We start from the raw sequence: 12,358 nt of genomic DNA, 5'->3' as shown, positions 1-12,358 counted from the left end.
TCATTTTGGTAAGAGAGCAAAAGAGATGTAGATTCAACTTTCTCATTCATGGGGTGCTCAAATATGGTTTTCATCTTCTCATAAGTGTCTATGGCGTACCCTTCAAGAAAGCCTTCTTCAAATATAGAATCTAATACATACTTAAAAGAAGAAGGAAGGGCAATATAAAAGCTTTTTAAGTAAATTTCAATTTGGTATTGAGGCACATAGCTAGCCCTGATCCTTAATAGTCTATACCAAGCATCTTTCAAAGATTCATCAAGTAAATAATGAAAAATTCTGGAATCATCTTCATCAAAATTATTAAGAATCTCATTGATAACTCCGGTAGGTTTTTCCATAGTATCCTTATTTATGAGCTTAGGGAGAATAGAAGGGTTGTCCAAAGTACTAAAACTCGGGAGAGAACCCCCAACCCTTTTTGATTCAGACATGGCGGAAGAAAGGCGAGCGAGAAAAAGAGAGGGCAAATAAAATGGCAAGGTTGAAGTGGGGGAGAGGAAAACGAGAGGCAAATGGCAACTAATGTAATGCGGGAGATAAGGGTTTGTGATGGGTACTTGGTTTGTTGACTTTTGCGTAGACCTCCCCGACAACGGCGCCAGAAATCCTTCTTGCTACCTCTTGAGCATTGCGTTGGTTTTCCCTTGAAGAGGAAAGGGTGATGCAGCAAAGTAGCATAAGTATTTCCCTCAGTTTTTGAGAACCAAGGTATCAATCCAGTAGGAGGCTACGCGCGAGTCCCTCGCACCTACACAAAACAAATAAATCCTCGCAACCAACGCGATAAGGGGTTGTGAATCCCTACACGGTCACTTACGAGAGTGAGATCTGATAGATATGATAAGATAATATTTTTGGTATTTTTATGATAAAGATGCAAAGTAAAATAAAAGGCAATGAAAATAACTAAGTGTTGGAAGATTAATATGATGAAGATAGACCCGGGGGCCATAGGTTTCACTAGTGGCTTCTCTCAAGAGCATAAGTATTTTACGGTGGGTGAACAAATTACTGTTGAGCAATTGACAGAATTGAGCATAGTTATGAGAATATCTAGGTATGATCATGTATATAGGCATCACGTCTGAGACAAGTAGATCGACTCCTGCCTGCATCTACTACTATTACTCCACACATCGACCGCTATCCAGCATGCATCTAGAGTATTAAGTTCAAGAGAACAGAGTAACGCTTTAAGCAAGATGACATGATGTAGAGGGATAAATTCATGCAATATGATAAAAAAAACCATCTTGTTATCCTCGATGGCAACAATACAATACGTGCCTTACTGCCCCTACTGTCACTGGGAAAGGACACCTCAAGATTGAACCCAAAGCTAAGCACTTCTCCCATTGCAAGAAAGATCAATCTAGTAGGCCAAACCAAACTGATAATTCGTAGAGACTTGCAAAGATAACTAATCATACATAAAAGAATTCAGAGAAGATTCAAATATTGTTCATATATAAACTTGATCATAAACCCACAATTCATCGGTCTCAACAAACACACCACAAAAGAAGATTACATCGAATAGATCTACACGAGAGAGGGGGAGAACATTGTATTGAGATCCAAAAAGAGAGAAGAAGCCATCTAGCTAATAACTATGGACCCGAAGGTCTGAGGTAAACTACTCACACTTCATCGGAAGGGCTATGGTGTTGATGTAGAAGCCCTCCGTGATCGATGCCCCCTCCGGCGGAGCTCCGGAACAGGCCCCAAGATGGGATCTCGTGGATACAGAAAGTTACGGCGGTGGAATTAGGGTTTTGGCTCCGTATCTGATCGTTTGGGGGTACATAGGTATATATAGGAGGAAGGAGTGTGTCGCTGGAGCAACAGGGGGCCCATGAGGGTGGAGGGCGCGCCTGGGGGGGGGGGGAGGCACGCCCCCTACCTCGTGGCTTCCCTGTTGGTTGCTTGACATAGGGTCCAAGTCTCCTGTATCATGTTCGTTCCGAAAATCACGTTCCCGAAGGTTTCATTCCGTTTGGACTCCGTTTGATATTCCTTTTCTTAGAAACCCTAAAATAGGTAAAAAAACAATTCTAGGCTAGGCCTCCGGTTAGTAGGTTAGTCCCAAAAATAATATAAAAGTGAATAATAAAGCCCAATAATGTCCAAAACAGAAGATAATATAGCATGGAGCAATCAAAAATTATAGATACGTTGGAGACGTATCACCTATCGCGAGTACACGCGTACGCGAAAGGCGTCCGCTCAATTGAACATCAAGCTAGGCGTAGCGTCGCCCTGGGACTCCGACGATGATCGGTATCATGACGCTTACATTGAGACATCGAAGGAGGACATCACCGAGGCGGAGGCGGATGACGAGGAGTAGTTGAACTAATGACGACCCACAAGTATAGGGGATCAGTTGTAGCTCTTTTCGATAAGTAAGAGTGTCGAACCTAACGAGGAGAAGAAGGAAATGAGAAGTGGTTTTCAGCAAGGTAATGTCTGCAAGTGCTGAAATTGTAAGTAATAGAGTAGTTTGATAGCAAAATATTTTGTAACGAGGAAGTAATGATACTAGTAACAAAAGTGCAGCAAGGTATCCCAATCCTTTTGAGGCAAAGGATAGGCCAAAACGGTCTCTTATAATAAGCAAAGCGTTCTTGAGGGCACACGGGAATTTCATCTAGTCACTTTCATAATGTTGATTCGATTCGTGTTCGCTACTTTGATAATTTGATATGTGGGTGGACCGGTGCTTAGGTGTCGTTCTTACTTGAACAAACCTCCTAATTATGATTAACCCCCTCGCAAGCATCCGCAACTACGAGAAAAATATTAAGGATAAATCCTAACCATACATTAAACTTTTGGATCCAATTGGTCCCTTACGGAATAGCGCATAAACTAGGGTTTAAGCTTCTGTCACTCTCGCAACCCAACATCTAATAACTACTCCACAATGCATTCCCTTAGTCCCAAATATGGTGAAGTGTCATGTAGTCGACGTTCACATGACACGAGTAAGGGAAATCACAACATACATACTATCAAAATATCGAACACATATCAAGTTCACATGATTACTTGCAACATGATTTCTCCCGTGACCTCAAGAACAAAAGTAACTACTCACAAGTGATAAACATGCTCAAAATCAGAGGGGTATTAAATATCATAATGGATCTGAACATATAATCTTCCACCAAATAAACCATATAGTAATCAACTACAAGATGTAATCAACCCTACTAGTCACCTACAAGCACCAATCTATAGTTTGGTACAAAGATTGAACACAATAGATGAACTAGGGCTTGAGAGGAGATGGTGTTGTTGAAAATGTTGATGGAGATTGCCCTCCCCAAGATGGGAGAGTTGTTGGTGATGATGATGACGAAGATTTCCCTCTTCGGGAGGGAAGTTCCCCAGGCGGAATCGCTCCGCCGGAGGGCAAAAGTGCTCCTGCCCAAGTTCTGCCTCGAGACGGCGACGCTCCGTCCCGAAAGTCCTCTCCTTATTTTTCTAGGTCAAAATGACTTATATACCAGAAGATGGGCACCAGAGGTTGGCCTGGGTGAGCACAACCCACCAGGGCACGCCCTGGTGTCTTGTGCTCACCAGGGTGGCCCCCTCCGGTACTTATTTGCTCCAATATTTCTCATATATTCCATAAAAATCTCCGTAAAGTTTCAGCTTGTTTGGAGTTTTGCAGAATAGGTAGCCCGGCGTACCTTTTCCAGGTCCAGATTTCTAGTTGTCAGAATTCTCCCTCTTTGTGTGTACCTTGCATATTATGAGAGAAAAGGAATTAGAATTACTCAAAAAAGCATTATTATGCATAAAAACATCATAAATAACAGTAGGAAAACATGATGCAAAATGGATGTATCAACTCCCCCAAGCTTAGACCTCGCTTGTCCTCAAGCGAAAACCGAAATCGAAAAACATGTTGATATGTCTCCAACTTATTATAATTTTTGATTGTTCCATACTATTATATTATCTATCTTGGATGTCTTATATGCATTTATATGATTTTTGGGACTAACCTATTAACCTAGAGCCCAGTGCCAGTTTTTGTTTTTTTCTTGTTTTTGAGTTTCGCAGGAAAGGAATATCAAACGGAGTCCAATTGACATGAAACTTTACGATGATTGTTTTTGGAAAAAAAGAAACCCACGGAGTATTGGAGTTGGGCTAGAAGAGTCCCGAGTCATCCACAAGGGTGGAAGGCTCCCCCAACCCCCTAGGGCGCGCCCTCTGATCTTGTGGTTGACTCGTGGACCCCCCTGACTTGTTCTTGACGCCAACACCTCTTATACATCCCCAAACCTCCAGAACAGAACCTAGACCAAGAGTTCCTCTGCTGCAAGCCTCTATAGCCACCAAAAACCAATCGGGACCCTGTTCCGGCACCCTGCCAGAGGGGGAAATCATCACCTGTGGCCATATTCATCATCTGGGCGCTCTCCATGATGATGAGGGAGTAGTTCACCCTCGAGGCTGAGGGTATGTACCAGTAGCTATGTGTTTGATCTTTCTCTCTCTCTCTCTCTCTTGTATTCTTGATATGGCACGATCTTGATGTACCGCGAGCTTTGCTATTATAGTTGGATCTTCATTCCTACTCGTCCGCGAGTAGGTAAATGATAAAAGAAATAATTTATGAAGTGTGAATGCTAGCAATGTGCATAAGTTTGATCAATGATAATTTTAATCACTTCTCCTAGCATCATAACACCAATTCTTTCTTATGAAACTTCTCATGTTATAGTAGCAACCAATTCACATGTTAAGGTTCAAACAATGACTTCTCTTGAAACTCAACAACCTATGTTCTTAGTCACCAAGCAATTGCAATTCAACTTATTCAACAGAGTTTAAGTAAGAGCTCCACATACTCAACCATCATGTACTCTTCTATGATTTCTAACACTCACCGCATACACATGAGCAAAACGTTTCAACCTGGCACATAGAAAGATAGGGGCTTATTGTTTTGCCTCCCAACATATCACCTCAAGGGTGATGTCAACAATAATAACTCATGCTACCCATATTCAACTGGACATATGTGCCTAGATCTTTCTTCACCACATGATGCTTTCCAAAAGAGAAAAATAAAAAGGAATAGAGATAAGAACTTTGACTCTTTGCATAAAAGTAAATACATAAAAGTAAAATATAGGCCCTTCGCAGAGGGAAGTAGGTATTTGTAGATGTGCCACAGCTCAAAGCGAAAATTAGAGATAAAAACATTTTGAGAGGCATACTTTTCCCACCAATGAAAACGACTTATAGCTCCCAACACTTTCCATGCTAGATATATCATAGGCGGTTCCCAAACAGAAAATAAAGTTTCTTCCTTTTTCCACCATACTTTCACTTTCCATGGCTAACCGTATCCACGGGTTCCCTCCATACCAACACTTTCCAAGGAATTTATTATTTGACAACATAAAGTAAATTCATTTTTCATTTCGGGACTGGGCATCCCTAATACCTTTGCCTTACTCTCATGCAATGACAAGTGAATAAACATTCATCGTGAGAATAACACATCTAGCATTGGCCACCCCTCATCGCCTCGCGAGCGGTACGAGCACACAAAAGAGAAATTTATTTTGAATATTAGAGATGGCACATACAAATTTGCTTAGAACGGAAAAAGAATACCGCATATAGGTAGATATAGTGGACTCTTGAAAATAAGATTTGGGTTTAAGGGTTTTTGGATGCACAAGTAGTATCTCTACTTGGTGCGGAATTTTTGGCTAGCAAAGATGGGGCAAGCACCACATGTTGAAGGATCTATGACAATATAACTTCTATGTGAATATGAACAAACATAAACCATTACGTTGTCTTCCGTATCCTACGTCAACAATTTTGGCATATAATATTTTGATGAGGGCTCACAATCACAAAAGATTTCAATGATGGTGTATTTATATGTGAAAGTTCTCTTCCTTATACTAATTATTCATGAATTGCTTGTATGACCAATATTGTGATTGTCAAGCCTCAAACGATTTCACTCTCTAAACCCAATGTGAAGCTACCACTAGGCATGATATGATTTCAACTTTATGATATTCAATTTATTCAACAATTTACTCATAGGATATAAGTGAAGCACAAGAGTAATGACAAGCTACTCCAAAAAGATATAAGTGAAGACCAAATGAGTAGTTAAGTAAATAGATAGCTATGTGTGGACTCTCTCTTATTTAAAACTTTTCAGACCTAAATATTTTGTTAAAACAGAAAGCAAAACAAAAATAAAATGACATTTCAAGAATATCACACATCATGTGAAGAATCAAAAACTTAGGCTCAATAGATACTAACCGATAATTGTTGAAGAAGAAAGGTGGGATGCCTACCGGGGCATCCCCAAGCTTAGATGCTTGAGACTTCTTGAAATATTATCTTGCGGTGCGTTGGGCATCCCCAATCTTGAGCTTTTGTGTCTCCTTAATTCTTCTCATATCACAGTTTTCCTAAATCTCAAAAGCTTCATCCACACAAAACTTAACAAGAACTCATGAGATCAGTTAGTATAAACCAATGCAAAATCCTTATCATTATTTACTGTAGAAAATCACTAAAATTATTATTCAACATTGCATACTAAATGCCTCTACATATTTAATACTCATATCCTCAAATAGAATCATTAAACAAGCAAACATATGCAAACAATGCAAACATAACAGCAATCTGCCAAAACAGTACAGTCTGTAAAGAATGCAAGAGTATCAATACTTATTGAACTCCAAGCATTATGAAAATTTACCACACTGTAGAAAATTTATCAGTGCTCATTTTGCAAAAAGTTACAACATTTTATCACATTCTGACTTTTCTCAGGAATTTTTGCAACAACGGTAAACTTTCTGTTTTCAAACAGCAACAAGTAGACTTGCAAAATAAGCATGGCAAAGGCTATCATTGCCACTTTTATTGAAATAAAAGATGAAAAACATTATTCTAAATATCATGAAGCAAATCCTAACAAAATAAATTGATGCTCCAAGCAAAACACATATCATGTGACGAATGAAAACATAGCTCCAAGTGAGGTTACGATAATGTTGGAGACGAAAGAGGGGATGCCTTCCAAGGCATCCCCAAGCTTAGTTGCTTGGATATTCCTTGAATATTACCTTGGGTTGCCTTGGGAATACCCAAGATTAGGGTCTTGTCACTCCTTATTCTCCTCATATCGACATCTCACCCAAAACTTGAAAACTTCAATCGCACAAAACTTAACAGAACTTTGTGAGATAGGTTACTATGATAAAGAGCAAACCATTTCACTTTGGTACTGTGAAAGACAAGATTCATAATTGTTTACACACAATGCCTACTATAGCATATCATTTCCACAATTTATATTGAACAGTATAAGCCATAGAAACTACTCCCTCCGTTCCTAAATATTTGTCTTTCTAAACATTTCAAATGACTACTACATACGGATGTATGTAGACATATTTTAGAGTATAGATTCACTTATTTTGCTCCGTATGTAGTCACTTGTTGAAATGCCTAGAAAGACAAGTATTTAGGAACGGAGGGAGTAGAAAATAAGCAAACTATGGATTGAAAACAGAATCTGTCAAAAACCGAACAGTCTGTAGTAATCTGTACTCAAACCATACTTCTGCTACTCCAAAAATTCTGAAAAATTAGGAAAACCTGAGAAATTTTTCTATTGATCTTCTGCAAAAAGAATCAGCATTTTATCACGCTTCTGTTAAAAAGGAGAATTATTTTCGTGAGTGCAAAAGTTTCTTTTTTCAGCAAGATCAAATCAACTATCACCATAAACCATCCCAAAGGCTTTACTTGGCACTTTATTGAAACAAAAGCAATAAAACATGATTACTACAGTAGCCTAATCATGTGAACACACAAAAACAGTAGGTAAAAGTGTTGGGTTGTCTCCCAACAAGCTCTTTTCTTTGATGCCTTTTAGCTAGGCACGATGATTTCAATGATGCTCGCATAAAAGACAAGAGTTGAAACATAACAAGAGCATCATGAAACACATGTAAAACACATTTAAGCCTAACACACTTCCTATGCATAGCGATTTTGTGAGCAAACAATTTATGGGAACAAGAATCAACTAGCATAGGAAGGCAAAACAAGCAAAACTTCAAGATTTTCAACACATGGAGAGGAAACTTGATATTATTGAGATATGTAGAAGCATATGTTCCTCTCTCATAATAATTTTCAGTAGCATCATCAATTAATTCAACAATATAACTATCACATAAAGAACTCTTTTCATGATGCATAAGCATAGATATTTTCTTACTCTCCACATAAGCAAATTTATTCTCATGAATAGTAGTGGGAGCAAACTCAACAAAATAACTATCATGGGATTGAAAATTAAAATCATGATCACAAGTTTCATGGTTATTATTATTCTTTATAGCATACATGTCATCACCATAATCATCATAGATAGCAACTTTGTTATCATAGTCAATTGAATCCTCATCCAAAATGGTGGATTCATCACTAAATAAAGTCATGACCTCTCCAAATCCACTTTCATCATTATAATCATCATAAATAGGAGGCATACAATCATTATAACAAATTTGCACATCAAATCTTGGGGGACTAAAAATATCATCTTCATCAAACATAGCATCCCCAAGCTTATGACTTTGCATATCAATAGCATCATGGATATTCAAAGAATTCATACTAACAACATTGCAATCATGCTCACCATTTATACCAAACATTCTATTGAATTCTTCTTCTATCAATTGAGCACAATTTTATTTTCCATCATTTTCACGAAAGATATTATAAAGATGATCAATAATATGATGCAACCTCAATTCCATGTTTTTTATAAACCAAACTAGTGATAAAACAGGAAACTAAAAGACTCGATTGCAAGATCTAAAGATATACCTTCAAGCACTCACCTCCGTGGCAACGGCGCCAGAAAAGAGCTTGATGTCTACTACGCAACTTTATTCTTGTAGACACGTGTTGGGCCTCCAAGCGCAGACTTTTGTAGGATAGTAGCAATTTTGCCTCAAGTGGATGACCTAAGGTTTATCAATCCGTGAGAGGTGTAGGATGAAGATGGTCTCTCTCAAACGATCCTGCAACCAAATACAAGAAATCTCTTATGTCCCCAACAACCCAATACAATGGCGAATTGTATAGGTGCACTAGTTCGGCGAAGAGATGGTAATAAAAGTGTAATATGGATGGTAGAAATATATTTTTATAATCAGAATAAATAAAAATAGCAAGGTAGCAAATAGTGAACGGGCACAAAAACCGTGTTACAATGCTTAAAAACAAGGCCTAGGGTCCGTACTTTCCTAGTGCAATCTCTCAACAGTGCTAACATAGTTGGATCATATGATTATTGATGTCTACTACACAACCTTCTTCTTGTAGACGTTGTTGGGCCTCCAAGTGCAAAGGTTTGTAGGATAGTAGCAATTTCCCTCAAGTGGATGACCTAAGGTTTATCAATCCGTGGGAGGCGTAGGATGAAGATGGTCTCTCTCAAACAACCTTGCAACCAAATATCAAAGAGTCTCTTGTGTCCCCAACACACCCAAGACAATGGTAAATTGTATAGGTGCACTAGTTCGGCGAAGAGATGGTGATACAAGTGCAATATGGATGGTAGATATAGGTTTTTGTAATCTGAAAAATATAAAAACAGCAAGGTAACTAATGATAAAAGTGAGCACAAATGGGATTGCAATGCTTCAAAACAAGACCTGGGGTTCATACTTTCACTAGTGCAAGTTCTCTCAACAATAATAACATAATTGGATCATATAACAATCCCTCAACATGCAACAAAGAGTCACTCCAAAGTCACTAATAGCAGAGAACAAACGAAGATATTATTGTAGGGTACGAAACCACCTCAAAGTTATTCTTTCCGATCAATCCATTGGGCTATTCCTATAAGTGTGACAAACAGCCCTAGAGTTCATAGTAAAATAACTCCTTAAGACACAAATCAACCAAAACCCTAATGTCACATGGATACTCCAATGTCACCTCAAGTATCCATGGGTATGATTATACGATATGCATCACACAATCTCAGATTCATCTATTCAACCAACACAAAGAACTTCAAAGAGTGCCCCAAAGTTTCTACCGGAGAGTCTAGACAAAAACGTATGCCAACCCCTATGCATAGATTCCCAAGGTCACGGAACCGGCAAGTTGATCACCAAAACATGCATCAAGTGAATCAATAGAATACCCCATTGTCACCACGGGTATCCCACGCAAGACATACATCAAGTGTTCTCAAATCCTTAAAGACTCAATCCGATAAGATAACTTCAAAGGGAAAACTCAATCCATTACAAGAAGGTAGAGGGGCAGAAACATCATAAGATCCAACTATAGTAGTAAAGCTCGCGGTACATCAAGATCGTGCCAAATCAAGAACATGAGAGAGAGAGAGATATCAAACACATAGCTACTGGTACATACCCTTAGCCCCGAGGGTGAACTACTCCCTCCTCATCATGGAGAGCGCCGAGATGATGAAGATGACCACCGGTGATGATTCCCCCCTCTGGCAGGGTGCCGGAACAGGGTCCCGATTGGTTTTTAGTGTCTACAGAGGCTTGCGGTGGTGGAACTCCCGATCTAGGTTTCTTTTCAGGGGTTTCTGTATTTATAGGAATTTTTGGCGTCGGTCTCACGTCAGGGGGGTCTCCGAGTCATTCACGAGGCAGGGGGGCGCGCCCTCCACCCTCGTGGATGGCTCGAGACTCTTCTGGCCCAACTATTTTACTCGGGGGGCTTCTTTTGGTCCATAAGAAATCATCAAAAATTGGCACGTCAATTGGACTCTGTTTGGTATTCCGTTTCTGTAAAACTCAAAAACAAGGAAAAACAGAAACTGGCACTGGGCTCTATGTTAATAGGTTAGTCCCAAAAGTCATATAAAATAGCATATAAATGCATATAAAACATCCAAGATGGATAATATAATAGCATGGAACAATCAAAAATTATATATACCTTGGAGATGTATCAAGCATCCCCAAGCTTAATTCCTTCTCGTCCTTGAGTAGGTAAATGATAAAAACAGAATTTTTGATGTGGAATGCTCCTAACATATTTATCAATGTAATCTTCTCTATTGTGGCAAGAATATTCAGATCCATAAGATTCAAAACAAAAGTTTAATATTGAGACAAAAACAATAATACTTCAAGCGTACTAACAAACTAATCATGTCTTCTGAAAATAACATGGCCAAAGAAAGCTATCCCTACAAAATCATATAGTCTGGCTATGCTCTATCTTCATCAAACAAAGTATTTAATCATGCACAACCCCGATGAAAAGCCAAGCAATTGTTTCATACTTTTGATGTTCTCAAACTTTTTCAATCTTCACGCAATACATGAGCGTGAGCCATGGATATAGCACTAAAGGTGGAATAGAATATGGTGGTTGTGGAGAAGACAAAAAGGAGGAAGATAGTCTCACATCAACTAGGCATATCAACGGGCTATGGAGATGCCCATCAATAGATATCAATGTGAGTGAGTAGGGATTGCCATGCAACGGATGCACTAGAGCTATAAGTGTATGAAAGCTCAAAAGGAACCTAAGTGGGTGTGCATCCAACTTGCTTGCTCACGAAGACCTAGGGCACTTTGAGGAAGCCCATCATTGGAATATACAAGACAAGTTCTTATAATGAAAATTCCCACTAGTAAATGAAAGTGACAACATAGGAGACTCTCTATCATGAAGGTCATGGTGCTACTTTGAAGCACAAGTGTGGTAAAAGGATAGTAGTGTTGCCCCTTCTCTCTTTTTCTCTCATTTTTTTTCTTTTTTTGGGGCCTTCATTTTTTGGCCTTTTTTATTTTTCGTCCGGAGTCTCATCCCGACTTGTGGGGGAATCATAGTCTCCATCATCCTTTCCTCACTGGGAAAATACTCTAATAATGAAGATCATCACACTTTTATTTACTTACAACTCGATACTTAGAACAAAATATGACTCTATATGAATGCCTCCAGCGGTGTACCGGGATGTGTGATGAATCAAGAGTGACATGTATGAAAGAATTATGAACGGTGGCTTTGCCACAAATACGATGTCAACTACATGATCATGCAAAGCAATATGACAATGATGGAGCTGAAGGAAATATGCCCTAGAGGCAATAATAAAGTTATTATTTATTTCCTTATATCATGATAAATGGTTATTATTCATGCTAGAATTGTATTAACCGGAAACATGATACATGTGTGAATACATAGACAAACAGAGTGTCACCAGTATGCCTCTACTTGACTAGCTCGTTGATCAAAGATGGTTATGTTTCCTAAC

This window comes from Triticum urartu, chromosome 7, assembly GCF_003073215.2.
Source record: "Triticum urartu cultivar G1812 chromosome 7, Tu2.1, whole genome shotgun sequence".
Taxonomy (NCBI): Eukaryota; Viridiplantae; Streptophyta; class Magnoliopsida; order Poales; family Poaceae; genus Triticum; species Triticum urartu.
Note: the sequence above shows the minus strand (reverse complement) of the source record.